Consider the following 16,447-nt stretch of genomic DNA (forward strand, 5'->3'; position numbering starts at 1 on the left):
AGTTATTTAAATTGAAATATATACTTTTTAAATTCTTTCTTGGAAATTTAGATAAACTCAAGATAGACAAATACGTCATTTTCTCCATAGGCGCTAGCTAACTGAAGATTAAATACTTTTACAAACCTTTGGCGTATTTGCAGTTAAAATTTCATGTCACCACAAATTGATGAGTAGAAACATACAGAACAGTCAGATTGGTTCTGAAAGTACCTCTGAGTTTTAGCTGTTGTTTTGGGACTGACATTTCGGCCCACTCAGGCAATTAAGTAACAGAAGTGAAAAAATAAAATCCTCATTTGAATCATCTATATATATTGTGACTATTCTCAGTGATCCCGTGTGCAGTTTCTGTAGCTCATATTAATTAGGAGGATGCCTTAGCTGTGGTTCCCTTGTCTGCATTTTATTCCCTTTCCCATCTTCCCTATACCATATGCTCCCATCTTCATCCTCTTTCTGGGAAAATGTCTTTTATGTATTGAATGTAGAATATGATCACAAACTGTTTTTAGTGCCCTGAGGGCACCGTAGGGACTTAAGAAAATCACTGTCTCTGTGCACAGAGAAGCAAAAATTCAGAATAAAATAGATGAACTCACTAAATTATGCAGATGCATTTTTGTCTCCTGGACAAAACTGACACCTCTCTTAGGTTCCTAAGATTGACTTGAGCTCTAGTAGAACGTAGATCTATTTTTGATCGTTTAATTTGATTTAGTTTGTGTAGACATTCAGCATAAGGGATAGAGAACTCTATTGTTTTTAGATATAACTGGTTAATACAGGTCATATGAAAATGTGTATACTTTTCCTACTTTCTACTACTGTGTGGATTTCAAAGCATTTTGCAAATATAACTTTAATTCATTCATTCAGTTACACACATGTTTTACTGGGCAAAAATAAAACAACAAAAACCCTACAAATATATAAAAGTTAGAAATATGCTGACATTTTCACTGTAAGTTCAAGAATTTCATAAAAGCTTTGAGAAAAGTTAAAAATGCAGGAAAGTGAGAAAACAGTTAATAAAGTATCAATTTTTAATCCTAAACGTATGGACTAGTATATTTAGCTAGGTTAAAATCCTGGAAATGATATGCATGATGGTAATTCTGACTGCTTCACTATTTGTAGATTTCTTTTTATTGACCCAAGTAGTTTTCAAATGTTTACTCAATAAAAAAATAATATCTCACACATGAAGTTCATTTACCAGGGGGAAATTTTATTTGCTCCAATAATATTAAAAAATGTTTCTACTTCCTTTTCAATATTTGTAAAGCCTGCAGTGCATTATTGAGATATATGTTCTCAGCTATGCTTTTTGGATTCTGTCCAGCAGTTATTGAAAGTTGGAACTTGATATCAAACAGAAAGCATTGCCTTACTGCACTAAGAGATTGCTATTTTGTCTACTGAAATTTTACACATAAGGATTGAAAAAAATTCCTTTAGAACATTTATTCTGAAATGCTGTCAGCTCTAAAGATGTAAAGTATATTCCATCTTCAAACCGAGGTAAAATATTGGCCTTTGCATCAGAGTTAATCAAATTGTCTACTTCTTCTGGATATGTATGATTAGAGAGAAAACATAGATCATCATAAACTTGAGATATAATTAAGGGTATATTTTCTGGAACATCCAGTTACATTATGCTAGCTAATTAAATGGAAAATTAACTTCCATAAATATTTTCCAAAGTAAACATCATGTGTAACTTATTACATGTGCAATAATGGCCATGTACCCATCTGTGCTCTTATCGTTCCCTCCTAGGACAGCCTTGGAGATGAATGTTTTGGTCTCTGAAGATCTCTCCAAGTGAAACATTTTCAATTAAAAATCATCCCCCTTTTTCATGGCATCCGCTCAATAAAAAGAGATTGAGCATATGAAATAGTAAATAATTTCAATTATATGAGGAGAATAAACGGTGGTAAAAATTATTCTGTAGAATCATATTTAGGAAAAATATAGTCTACTTAGTACTAAGATGTTAAAATATTTTTCAATGTTCCTTCAGACTTCCTCTTAACTAAAAATGTGGTTGAAATTTCATTTTCAAAGGAGGTACCATGATGTAATGTCATGGCAGGGGTCGGGGCCAGGGCAAAGCACTGAGACTACCACCAGCACTACAGCTCTCTAGCTCTGAGCCTTGGGCTGTTCATTAAACACTTAGAAGGTTCAGCTTCTTTGTCGATAACACTAGGATAGTAATAGCTACCTTGCAGAGTTGTTGTGAGGATTAGAGATAAAATACATTACTGACTAGTACCTGACACCTCCATACATAGTACTTCAAGTGGTGTACCTGAAGGTGCAGTTGAAAACTGGAGATGAGTGAAACCCATTGTTCCTCCCTATACAGCATGCAATTCCTCAGGGAGTTTCCCACGTGTGACCCTGCAGTTAACCATCACCTTTATTAAATTTCTAATAAATAACCCTGAAGCCAATCTGTATTCTTTTAAATAACGTTTATTGAAACAGTTTATGCCTTGCATGGGCTCTCATAGAGAGCAGTTTATATTAAACCAAGTATATGTGTGTATATATAGACATATATTTTAATATGTGAACCAAGTATATATGTTCTTTGCGCATACAGACATACTGCTGTTATATGAGGGCACAGAAGAAGAACCACAAGAAAGTCACATTTATACAGTTGAACGACAATGCATTGTGACTTCTCTAATTAGTCATAGAAGGCCCAGTTAACTTAGCCTGTTCTTTAGTTAATCAATTTCAGGACTTAAAAACAAGTATGAAATGATCACCTGCCTTTTAAAAACATATTTACTTTCTTTAAAGTCTTTGAAGAGATAAAATAATAATAGAAGACATATATTTGGTTTAGTATTTTTAAATGAATTTTAAACTTTAAAAGGTTTCAATATTTAAAATGGATTCAAAATATATAGTTTAGAGATAATTGGTATAGAATGTCCCTTGCAGAAAATATCTATCATCTATTCATTTTCCCTGGCTAGATGATGATGGTAATCTGTATAACATACCGTCAGTGTGTGGATACATGAATATTTTGTAAGAGAATAAGATACTGTGATTTGAAAGGAAACTACATTTATGAGACTAGAAAAACCAAACAGCCATGTCTTTTACCAAAATGTTGCAAGGAATGAGTTAATATATCATGGAGTCATTTCCAGGATTGATCTTTGTTTTATAAAAGGCTACAAAAATTATTCAGAAAATTTTGAAAGATTAGGCTTTGGAATATCCTTTTCTTAAATGTAGTTTTCTCATTTTCAGCTGAACTGGGCTTGCAACACCAAGGGCAATGTGACCAAGTTCAGGCCACCCATCTCTCCAGTGCTGTTCATTGCTAAATGGCGTGTACAGCATGAGGCCAGAAGGCACAGTGCCACCGTCTGTAACTCTGAGCATTTCAAACCGTAGTTTCCCTAGCTTTTCATTTGAAGAATCTGTTTCTGTTTAGGCATGGTTGCCACCTGACCTACTTTCTGGGCCTGCTGCTCACTCGGGTTCATGTTATATACGCATTTTAACTAAGGGTCCAATTTGGTTTTGGAGATTGGAACTCATGATTTTTATATCTGTAATCACTGCATGGTGGTGATGTTAAAATTCTTTGAAAAAGAAAATCACACATGTGAAATATCTATAAAAGTTGAATGGTTTGTTGTTAACCAGAACATTATTTTCAGATGTACCTACCATAGCACATTCTCTACAGTTTATAATGAATGTGCATTTATTAGTTTAAACTTTAGGTCATTTAACTTTGAGTAAAGTGATTTTCCCTGGGCACTAAGCCAGAGTCCAGTTTTTACTTACTACCACCAGATCAGCTACCTCAGTTCCTTTTTAAAATAAGTAAAGTGTAAATAACTATATCATTGTCTTAAATCATTGTAGAGATGTTCACACTGGGGTAGAGCAAGGGGAAACTTAAGAACCTTCAACACGCTGAATGACAAAGTTGCGGAATAAAACATATTAACTATCTAGAGCAAGTTCCTGAGAATTTGGAAGCATGATATAAACAGTTTTTTCAGCTTATCTCAAGCATTATATATTTTGGCTGAAATATTGAAAAAATGTAAATAAGTGTAAAGAAAAAGTGGCCTGTCATTCTTGTAAAGATTTTATTCCTCATGCAACATTTTTTATGTCAAAGAAAAATCACTAGGTAGATAAAAACAATAAGAAAAATATTTACATTTTATTGAAATGGTATTATGCCTCTGGTTTAAAGGCCACAATTCCTTTTTCTCCTCAGTATTTACTGCTTCCTTCTTAAGATAATCACTTTTATATCTTGGGATGTTTGAATTCATAACAGTGCTCAATAAGAAAACTTTAAAAATGTGCAGTATATTGTATATATGTATTTACATGCAATATAATGTGTATGTGCAATCAAACTGCAATAATTCTACCTAATAAAACTGAAAAAGGAAAAAAACATAAACATGAATGCCACACTTGTTATAAAACCTTTTTTTATTTTTATAAATCTTAATCCAATTGTACACATTGTAAAAAGGGCAAGCCAGCACCCACCCCCTGAGCCACTATATTCTTCCATTCCCATTACATATTCTTAAAGTGAAAAAAAAAAACAAAAAACAAAATAGAATTCATCCTAGGACACTGGCTAGAGGATTACAGAGAATAAAATATTACCTTTTAAGTTAGTTTATTAATGTATAAACTGCTTAAGTCTCTTTGAACTTGAAGTATGTTTGGCCTTGTGGCCTTTTTTCTGAGATACTTACATATCCTTCCATGAAATAATTGCTTTGAATCTTTAATGAGATGCAGTAATGGAACTAATCTCTGCTAAAGGAATAAAAATGCTCTCTCAGTGACAAGAAAGATACAAATTGCTTTCAGTGGTGAATCGATATATTTTCACTTTACAAGAAAAACAGCAGACTGAAGTTCTGAGGCACCACACATTTAATGAAGTGGAACTTATCTGAAAAGAGGTCACATACCATTTTCTGTATTATCTATGCAAAATGAAAATGGTATTCTTTTTTATTTATACAGAAATAAACTGCATGTCAAGTAAATGCTGAGAATTTTTGATTGATAACCTCCTAGGCAAAATGAATCTTGATAGTTCCTATAGTGACATAGTGGCAATTCTTAATTATTCTTCTGAAGCTGGCCAGTGTCCTTTATAATCAGATAATATTTTGAGAGTCTATACTTCAGAATTACCTAATAACTGGGAAGTATAACTTTTGAAGATCAAAGCACACAGATTCATGGGAAGCTGATTCCAGTTTATAGTAGCTGACCCTTCCATACAGACATGCCCACATGTCTGTCATAGCCTTCACCTTCTAACTTATTTTTAAATCACAAGCATCCTTGTCCCAATGTGCTGCACTGATTTCTTCTATGAACCTGCACAAATTAACTAGGGCTCCAAGAATTATGAGTAGTCTAACATTTTCATACAGAGGAGTTTCAATGCCCTCAAAACCCTCTATGCTCCAACTATTTAATCCACCCCCCACCCCCAACCCCTGGCAATCCCTGATGTTTTCACTGTCTTCACGGTTTTGCCTTTTCCAGCATGTTATTTGTTAGAATCATATAGTATGTAACCTTCTCAGATTGGCTTCTTTTACTTAGTAACATGCATGTAGGTTTCCTCCTTGTCTTTCCATGGGTTGAGAGCTCATTTCTTTTTAGCACTGAATAATATTCCATTGTCTGAATGTACCACAGTTTATTCATTCACCTACTGAAGGTCATCTTGGTTGTTTCCAAGTTTTGGCATTATGAATAAAGCTGCTAAAAACATTTGTGTGCAAGTTTTTGTGTGGACATAGTTTTCAGCTCCTTTGGGTAAATAAATACTCAGGAATGTGATTGCTGGAGCATATGATAAAAGTATATTTAGTTTCATAAGAAATGTCTTCCTTGTCTTCCAAAGTGGCTTGTATTTTGTACCCCACTAACAATGAATGAGAATTCCTGTTGCTCTGTTATCATCAGCTTTTGGTGTTGTCAATATTTTGGGTTTTGGCCATTCTACTGGGTATGTAGTGGTATCTCATCGTTGTTTTAATTCGTATTTCCTTGATGACATATGAAGTGGAGCATCTTCTCATATGCTTATTTGCCATCTATGTATTTTGTTTGGTGGGGATATGTTAAGTTCTTTGGCTCATTTTCTTAGTTGGGTTGTTTGTTTTTTTACTGTTGAGTTGTAAACAGTTTTTGTATATTTTGAATAACAGTGCTGTTATGTCTGTTGCAAAAGTTTTCTACTTGACAGTGACTTGTCTTTTCATTCTCTTGACTTTATCTTTCACAGAACATATATATATATATATATATATATATATATATATATATATATATTGGTGAAGTCCAGTTTATCAATTCTTGCTTTCTTGGATTATATCTTTGATGCCAGATCCCAAAAGGTATTACCAATGCCAACCTCATCTAGATTTTCTCCTGCATTATCTTCTAGGAATTTTATAGTGTTGTGTTTTACACCCATGTTAGAGATCCACTTTGAATAAATTTTTATGAGATGTGTAAGGTCTGCATCTAGATTCATGCCCCCTCCCACACACCCCCTGACCACCTCCCGCCATGTGGATGTTCAGTTGTTCTAGTACAATTTGTTGAAAAATACTATCTTTGCTGTTGTATTGCCTGTGCTCCTTTTTCAAAAAATCAGTTGACTAAATATATGAAGTTCTATTTCTGGGCTCTCCAGTCTATTCCACTGATCTATTTGTTTATTCTTTCTCCAAAACAACACTGTGCACTGTCTTGATTACACTATAGTTTCATAGCATGCCTTAAAAATCAGGTAACTTCCGTCGTCCAACTTTGCTCTCTTTCAGTACTGTGTTGGTTATTCTGGGTCTTTTGCCTCTCCATGTAAACTTTAGAATTAGTTTGTGGATATCCACAAAATAAATTGCTGGGATTTTGATTGAGATTGCATTAGTCTCGGAGACCTTTAACCGCACCGTTCAAGTCTCGGTGACTGGTGGTCAGCACCGGGACTGGAGGGAAATTTCCGACCATCCCCCCACGCACCCAGGGCGCCCCAGACAGGGCGCTGGAACTTGAGACAGAGTGGAGGGAGGTAGAGGCTGCTCTCAGGTCTCTTGGCGGTGGGAAAAGAGTGACTCGAAAGAGGAGCGCGAGCGCCTCCCCGCCGCTCCTGCAGCCTCGAGGAGCCGCAGGGATCCGCGAGTCAAGGTCGGGAAGCGAGCCGCTCTCCCGGCAAGACCGGACCGAGCCGCCAGTCTCTGCGCCCGGCGGCACGGACTCCGACTGCGCCGCGCACCGGGTCACAAGTTGGCCGCGAACCGGCCAAATTGCGAACGTGGAGCTTCCCCCGGGTCCCTGGAAGAGCGTCCCTGCTCCTCACTCAGGCTGGTGCAAATTGCTCTAAAATCCAGGTTCGCGCCCGTGCCCCTTGCAACCAGCTTCCTGGAGCCTCCGGAGGCCGGGACCCAGGCGCGCGCGGGCGCTCAACCTAACACATCCACGCATTCACACATACAGAGAGACACGCAGACGAGGGGAAGGAGACAGAGGGAATTGTTAGTGATGGTAGTGGGGACTGTTGGTTTCACAGTAAAACAAACAGTTTAGACAATGCGTGTAGGATTATTTCACAATGGAACAAAATGGAACCTCTCCAATTTGAAAATAAATGTTCATCCGCAGATCCATTAAACCAAATCAAATGTCAGATTTGCACTCAGCTTTTTCGGTGAGTGAAAAGGAGGTATGTGTAGTAAGGGATGCTAAAGAGAGCTCTGTGTTTCGTTTTAGTTACTTTTTATTTTAACCTCATAATGGTAGGGGGCGCGCTGAGACCGTCCAAAGGAAATCAGAGCATGTTAAATCATTGATTCATATACTGGTATGCTATGAAATAACACAGTATACTTGGCTTTCAGATGACTAGGTAAAAGTTTCGTTGTTCCCAAATTCGACTCCCCTTTAAACTACCTGTCAGTCATTTTTACTAAAGAAAAGCGTTTCTAAGTTCTTTGGCGCTAACCAATATGGTCAGAGGTTTAAAATTAATTGTAAACCCAAGCCACTTGTGTTTCATGCTTTAGATAGCTATATGAGCAAGGGACTGTTGAATGTAATCTAATCTCATAATTTACCCTGAATTTTGCTACTGAGTTAGTAGGAGGAATGTAAGTTCTGAAGACTATCTTTAAATACTTCGGTACTAAATTTACATGACATTGATACAAAACAGATGGTCCTTAAGCCCTTTCTTTCTATCCCATGGGATACTTAGATAAAATGCTTAAGAACATTTCTTACTTATACATGGTACAAGTGAACTATAACAACATATGTTCTCCATCAAAAGTGTTTCAATGGAAAGCTGCTTGTAATGAAATTAATAGTAATGGAGAGTTGCTGTTTTTTTTGAGCAACGAGAGAAATCACTACAGGATTATATGTACAATATTTTGTATTTATAATCACAATTTGCTTCTAGCTTTAAATAACAAATAATTGATGTGTATTTATGGCTGTGGCTTGTGAATTATATAAAAATGATAATTTATGATGTTATATGAAATGTGACCAAGTGTTTGGTGCCTCAAGAAAATCTGAATGCTAAATTAAATTGATGTTTACATGTAACACTTTCCTTGACCATCAGTTTCTTCATTTTAAAACATTGTCTTTAGACCAATCTTTCCTCAACTCCACCATTCTCAGGCTACAATTTTAAGTTATGGTTATTCTGATATTTCATTGATTTATCTGAAGCTATTATGTCATTTGAATAATACAAGGGTATTCCTTATATTCAAGACAGTTTCTAATTTTATTAGTACAAGTATGATAGTATTTTTGAAAAATAAACTCGGTTTATTACAATATATAGTTAGTACTGCTAATTAAGTAGCCTCAGAGTTAATGGACACACTATTTTAAAAGTCCAAAAGGAAGTCATCCACTTTGTTCTAGTGCATAACAAATGTTTAATGTACAATAAATAGTGAGTTATAACACAAAATAGATATAATTTAGGAAAGAGTGAGGTGAGGTTGGGTGAAGAGGAAGAAAATACATTCACTTGTAGATGTTTGACTAGCCTTGTTGAAGAAATCCAAGCATGTAATTGGATATATTGATCTAGAATTTTAGAAAGAGAATTAGAGTCAAGGTGTGGATTTAAGGTTTAAATTCAATGAGAGTAGTTGAAACCCCAGATGTAAATGAAATTATTTAAGAAGAACTTAGAGGGAAGCTGATGAACTAAATTAGTTCTTTTGGAGAAACATGCAGACTAAAATTCTATTAGATCCATGGTAGATTAGAACAGTTTTGTATCACCTGTGATGGATGCTCAATACATTTTTGAAGGATAAAATTTTTACTTCATCTTTCAGAAGAAACTCATCCCACTTGAAATTTGTTTCTATTCCCTTTCAGTCTTTAAACAGATAATTGTGTTCCAAGGAAAAGAGATGTCTAAAGCCAAGTACAGATGGTGGAATTCACATGGATAAAGACACACAAGACCAATAGTCATGTGTTTCTGGTACAGTATTTTTCCACAACATTCAAAAATGCTGTTCTTATCTTTTAACTGATATTCACAGCAGGCTGTGTTGGGCTTAACAATTGTACTGTTGGCTGATGGGGTATAACAGGGCCAAATAAAGAAAATTATTTTTCAGGGGAAGAAAGACAGCAAACACAATGGCCAAAGTTATGACCTGGAATGTTAGACAATTGAATTAGAGTGTGCTTAAGCTATAGACTAGCGGTGAATTAGTATTAGCAGTGTGTTATTTAACATCTCAGAAACTTAGTTCTTATTCTGTAAAGTGATAATGGCAAGAGAAAACTTTATCGGACTGTTGTGAGGATTACATGAGACAACCTAAGAAAAGCATTTACCCTAGTCAGTGCTTGATACATAGTAATCGTATAGAAAGTGTTAGGCACCATTAATCACCACCGTTTCATTTCTGTTTTAGGTACTGTTTGTTTATAACCAGTGTAGAATTCTCTCGTTCTTATACCAGCATTGATGTGGCATCCAGCATTTTTCTGTTAAAAAAGAAGAAAAGACATCTTTCTTCTCAATAGGTACATTGCTTATTTCTCTTTTTCCCCCAATCTTACTGCATTGGTGGGATTCCAGTACAACGTTGAAAGGTAGTGGCTGCCACAAGTATCAAGTCTTATTTTAATCGTAAGATTTCTAAAGTATTATTGTATATATAATTTTCCTTAAGTTTTTGGTAGGTTTAATATCACTTATAAGCTTGATGTCTTGACTAAATGTAAGAGAAGTTTTGAATTATCACAAGCAATATAATTTCGAATTCAAAATTTACAAAATTTAACTTAAAATGCCAAAGAATGTACCATTTATTTGGAACATATGTAAATTACATGGGGATCCTACTCCAGATTTTGGGCTGAGGGCAAGAATGGATTCTTCATAACTCGCTCACTGACTGGCACCCAGTAGATGCTTGTCAGATATTAGATGATGTCTGTCTATTGCTATAAAAGCCATTATACACTTCAACTTGACAGTTCATAGCCAACGGGTCAGACATTTTTGATAAACATAAGATACAAATACGCCACTTGCGTTATTTATGTGGTTAGATTGGCTCTGGTTCCTATAAGACAGAGTCTTTAAATTACTTGTATTTACCATCTATTTGGACCCAATGAATGGGCAGGATATATATAATATTATATATATATGAGTTTGCATATTTTTCTGTCTACCCTGAAAGCAGATGTATTTTCTACAGTTTCAGAAAGATACTCACACATATTATGAGTTTCAAAATGGAACTTCCAGTCTCATCACATACTCTGGCAGTTAATTTCCTGGATGAGTAAAATCTGCAAGAGACCAAAGTCCTTAATAGCCTGTGGTTGTCATGTACGCAAAACTTCAGCGCATTTCTTTTAATATTGAATAACATGGTCTAGAGCTATCTGAAAGCCAAAAGAAATCTCAAGTGAAAACAGTGCTTGCAAAATTCCCTACTTTTTCTGCAGGCTAAAAAAATGTCTACTAAATCAGTTCTAAGGGCATCGGATCACACCGTTACCCAGCAGATCGGTAATCTGCGTCATGGCATCCTGTTTGTAGGCCTGTTGCCTTTGAGACCCTACATGGACTTCGTTATATAGTTACTTGTATCACAAATGTCTCCTAAGTCACCTGGCGGCCATAACCTTGCCTTGTTCATTGCTCCGTTTAGACAACTCTCTTGGGCAGAGAATAATTGCCAGGAACAGAGACTCAGCTGTGAGCTGTTAGGCATCGAGACTCCCACAAGTTAAGGGAGTGAGTCTTCTGTCCTAAAAGGGATATTTCTATCAATTCTTGGGGCAATAATTGTTGTGATTTTAGGCTGAAAGGGTGAAAAGTATTTGTTATAAATTCCACCTTTTTTGTCAGGGAGTCACAGGTGAGTCCTGAGTGTGAGAGGGCTTTCTCTATCAACATAACTTGGTTGCTAGACTTCATTTTAATGACAATAAATGTAACTTTTTGTTTGCATTGTAATTTGAAAAGTCTTATACTTTGCTCTGTTGCTCTAGGATTAAAATTCTATTTTAAGAAATAAATTTCAGGAATAATTAGAACAGTTCAGAAATAGTTTACCCCAGTTTGGAGGAATTTAAAATGTTAGAAGGTGGGGGGAGGGTAATAGCTCAGTGGTAGAGTGTATGCTTAGCATGCATGAGGTCCTGGGGTCAAAAAAAAAGTTGGAAGGCAAATATTATAATGAGGTCCCTGACTAGGAAACCCCTGGGGTGATGGTCAGGCAGATTACTCAAGGTATAGACTGACAACAAAGAGGACAGGGACTTAGGTCCCACCCCCAGCCGGGACCCCGAAGCACCTGTGTAGGTAAAATGCCAGCGTAGGGGAAGAAACCTCCCTGGGGCTCGTTGACATAAGAACCCAATGCATTGTGATTCAGCCTGTTGGTGAAGTCTTAACAGGGCTAAGATTAGACTGGGAAGATATGGAGATGCCACTGCTGGTGGAATTAAGATAAAAGTTTAGATGAAAATTGGAATTTTTGAACAGACTTTGAGGTGGTCGCATCTCCTTTACCTGAATCATTGGTGTTGAGCGGCCTCCTGCAGGCCTGCAAGCCTTGCAGTTGCCCAGCGTCGAGGCAGAAGAAAGAGCACGGAGACAGTGACAGAGACGTCAGTGACTTACTGGACGGGGGATGGTACACAAAAGATCCTAGAGGGATACCCCACCCTGTGCGACAGACGGTGGGCAGGACATGGCAGTAGTCTTCTCTACTCCGGGGAGGAGGCCACCATTTATAGGGAAAATTGATGTCAGCAGTGCTCATCAGTTTCCAGGGACTAACAAGTCCTGTAATTAAGAGGATTGGATGGCCATGTGAGTGGAGCAGGGCCCGTGGAGCAGGGGATTACAGACAGCAAGGGAACAGCCATCTTGACTAGCCTAACCATATAACTGGGATGGAATTTATGTCCAGCTGGGGATTGCTTCCCCTACCTAATATGAAAAACAGAAGGCATGTAAGTCATGGGTCAACTGATAATATAGAACTCAGAACTCATTAAACTTCTTTCATTATTTTGGTTGTTTTATTTTCCTTCCTCTATTTTTTCCTTTAATTGTCAGCCTAGAACTAATTGCATAGAATAGTTTTGGAAGACTTAAAACATTACTTAATTCTCATTGTCTCTACTGTGCCGATTTATCCATTAAAGTTTATGTTACAGATGTTAGGAACGTAGTGTCAGATACCAGTTGAATTCATTCAAGCCCTTATCCTAGCAGCTATCAGGGTAAGTTTAATAGCTTGAGTGTATATGTAAAGAAGAATATTTGAAAGGAGTATTAAAAACTAGAGGAAAGGTAAGTCTCACATTTTATTCCCCAAGTTTGAAGAACATTCATGTATAAAAATAGCTGTAAGAGGATAATTGAGTTCAGCCATCAGCCTCTTAGTACATGACCCACACTAAAACACAATGGGCATACCCTCTATTTTAATATATTAGCCTAAGGTAGCTAGTTCTAAGGCTTTAAAGTAACAATACGTCTTATTTGAGTACTTTCACTGCATTTTCATGTGAAAAAAAATGGGAGTTTCCAAAACTCTTACCCTTTTCTTTTTTTTCCCCCTCCTTTTCCTCTTTCTTTTTCTTTTCCTCCTTCTTTTCATATTGTATCTCTGTTACCTACTTCAGGGCTGAGCACCTTGTGAGGAACGGATGGGAAAGACACACATATACAGGGGAACAGAAAAATAAATGAGAATGAAGACTGATGGCGAGATTCGGCGTAAAGCATTGCTAGGGCTTCCATTTGGTATATTTTCATTAAAGAGTTAAATGGATTTGTCACCAAGAGAGATTCTGCAGAACCACTCTACTAGACGTGTGCTTATGAGAAAAGAGATGGACAATTGATATTTGCTGCATTTGACCTTATCTTTTCGTATTTTTAAATCACTGCATATCTGTAGTTCAAAGGAAAATAAAAATTAATTCTTTTCTGTCCCCTGACTTCCCAGATATTTTCACTTGATTGTCCTTGATTGGTCCGTATTATTTAAATTGGAAATTATGCCAACTTTTGTGTATGGAAGTCTTTTTTAAAATATTAAATACCTTGAGAATAAGACTGATTTCATACTATTAAATGATATATCTTTGAATATACCTGTCCATCTTTGTTTTTTTAACTTTATTTTAAATTAGTTTATTTGGTAATTCCTTGATCTGCATGTTTGCTTTTCTGATTTTTTTCTTAGGGTAAATTGTCATCAGTTTTAAGTTTTAGGATTTGGGCTTGCAGGACACATAAGAAGGGGCAGCTGTTACAGTACCTATAAGATTAATCTGAAGAAGATAGAACTCCATCTTGGGTCATTTCTGCAAGAATCCAGGGTGAAAAATGTAAACTGAAAAGGAATCCTCACTTCAAAAGCTCGTTGACTTGCCCTGTTAAAAATGGGAAATAAAACAGAGCAATTTAGAGAAACCAAATTGTATATTTGCTAAAGTACTCTCTTATCAGACTAGACCAGGGCCTTTGGAAGACTCACAAACAGATTCTAGATAAAGGTATAAGTGATATTTTGCTTTTTAATTTGAATGATACGCTGGGGTCACCCCAGTGACTAACATCTCATCCCCTGATATCTAGCTATGTCCATGAACAACAATCACTGCTAGTAAAGCACAGATTTGGGTTTTCTTCAAAAACTATTTTACTGAATTCATTTTAGAAAAGTTTTATTGATGTGTGGTCAGTTTACAATGTTAGTTTCATGTGTTCAGCAAAGTGATTCAGTTATACATATACATACATATATACATACAGATTCTTTTCTAACAAAAGTCATTTTTATGTTTAACTGGACTTAATGTTAATGATCAAATCTTATAGCACTCCTTCTGTTTCCAAGGTTTTTAAAATTACTATTTACTTAGAGTTGGTATGGTACATATTGCTCAGTAATTTTTTTCAAAAAATATGAATCAGATATGCAATCAACAAAAATAATATATCTCATCCTTTTTCATAGATTTTTGTAGTATATAAATTTAATTTTTCCATTTGCAGACTTGGATTTCTATCATCAGGAAATTGTTCTACATGTTTGCCTTTATTTATGTGCTCTGTGTGGTAGACAGAATGCTGCCCCACCTCCAACCTTAAAGATGTTCATGCCCACATCCCTGACACCTGGGAATATGGCAAAAGAGACTTCGCAGAGATAATCAAGGCTACAGACCTTCCAACAGTGTGATTATCTGGGTGGCCTGAAGTACTTGCATGAGCCTAAGAGATGATCATATTCTCTGGCTGGAGGCAGAGGACATGTGGCAGAAGGGAAAGTCAGAGATTCAAAGTGTTGAGGCAGCTTTTAGGAGCAAAGACAGCCAGCAAGAAAATGTGGACTTCAATCCTACAATCAAAGGGACTGAATTCAGCAACAATCTGAAGTAGCTTGGAAGTGGATCCTTCCCTAGATTTTCCAGATAAGAAGCCAGGCTGACCAGCACTTTATTGTGACCTTGTGAGGTCTGGAGCAGAGGAACCAGCTGGGCCCACCCATTCTTCTGACCTACAGAACTGTGAGATAATCAATTTGCATTATTTTGAACCACTAAACTTGTGATGACTTTTCACAGCAGCAATAGAAAACTAATACATTCTATTTGTTACAGTATCTTTTTTTCCAGGATGATACCTTATGCATATTCAAATGGGGGTAGCATGATTTAAGTTCCTCTGCTTTGCCTCAATTTGGGAATTCAGCTATTCAGTTGGAAGCCTTAAAGGCATGTTATGAAAAGCTGGATTTTACTTTATAAGTAAAGACTTAGAAGTGGGAATTCTGTGGAGTGTAATTTTTATTTTGACCACAATTGAGTATTTAAATTCTTAGCTTCTGTTATCCTTATATATCAAGACATATCAAAAAATACTAAAATAAAATAATGAACATGAGACATGTAAGGCAGTTATGCCCATTTGCTGAAAGGATATTACGTTCTTCTGAAAGGCAGATGATCCATTAATTTCTTGAGTCAAGTTGAAAATAAAAGATACATGGCCAAGCTGTGTTTGAACACTTAAACACACACACACACACACTGACATACAAGGACTTCTGCATGACAAATGTAATTCTCAGTTAGTCCAGTATTGTAAAATTGAGCCTGGCAGAATGAATTAATTCAAGTAGTTATTTTCAAACAAGATTGATGTGAAGAAAATTAATGCTTCAGACTGAACGTCATAAAAATTTTTTTTTCTTAAATCTCACATCTCAGTTTCTTTGCAAGGAAAGGCAAGAGTAATTGGTGGAGTAGATGAATATATAAAAGAAAAATTTTAAATTTAATAGAAAAGTAACCTTCCTAATTTTTTTTTCATTTATTCAGATACCCAATAAGCATTAAATGGAAAATGTAATTTGGAGTTTTTTAGTATAAATTCATCCTTTATTTACTGTATAATATAATCATAATAATCATATATTTTAAGTCTGACTCCACCACTTACTTTTTGGGCAAAAACTTACCATCCCTGAGCCTCTTCCTTCATCCAAAATGGGAACCTTGTAAGGATGGGGTCCTGAAGAGATAACAACTATTGAAGCTATAAAGCACCTGTGCTAAATGGGGAACTGCTTCACTTGGGGAGAATCTTCCTTGTGACCCATGCTGTTCTAGATGCTCTGGCAAAAATGGAGAAGGATGAGTAAGACACACCCCCAGCTTTGAAAACCCACACTCTGGCAGAAGAGTCAGAAAACCAATCAGAGCAGTAAGAGCCAATGAGGTAAGCACCAGGAGAGCTGTGTCTACAAAGTGCTGTGGGCATATGGGAGTGCAGGTTGTTTCAGCCTCACAAGAAATC

The 16,447-nt window shown here is 36.2% G+C and overlaps 1 long non-coding RNA gene across 1 annotated transcript in view; it reads left to right on the forward strand.

Moving 5' to 3' along the window:
- LOC123618341 (uncharacterized) overlaps positions 1 to 14,635 on the forward strand; it is a 34,449-nt gene extending 19,814 nt beyond the window's left edge. The window contains exons 3-5 of the long non-coding RNA XR_006726765.2: positions 9,466 to 9,574; positions 10,017 to 10,128; positions 13,261 to 14,635. This is a non-coding gene — a long non-coding RNA (uncharacterized LOC123618341). The remainder of the gene's footprint in view (positions 1 to 9,465; positions 9,575 to 10,016; positions 10,129 to 13,260) is intronic.
- The last annotated feature ends 1,812 nt before the right edge of the window (positions 14,636 to 16,447 follow it).

This window comes from Camelus bactrianus, chromosome 5 (assembly GCF_048773025.1).
Source record: "Camelus bactrianus isolate YW-2024 breed Bactrian camel chromosome 5, ASM4877302v1, whole genome shotgun sequence".
Classification (NCBI taxonomy): Eukaryota; Metazoa; Chordata; class Mammalia; order Artiodactyla; family Camelidae; genus Camelus; species Camelus bactrianus.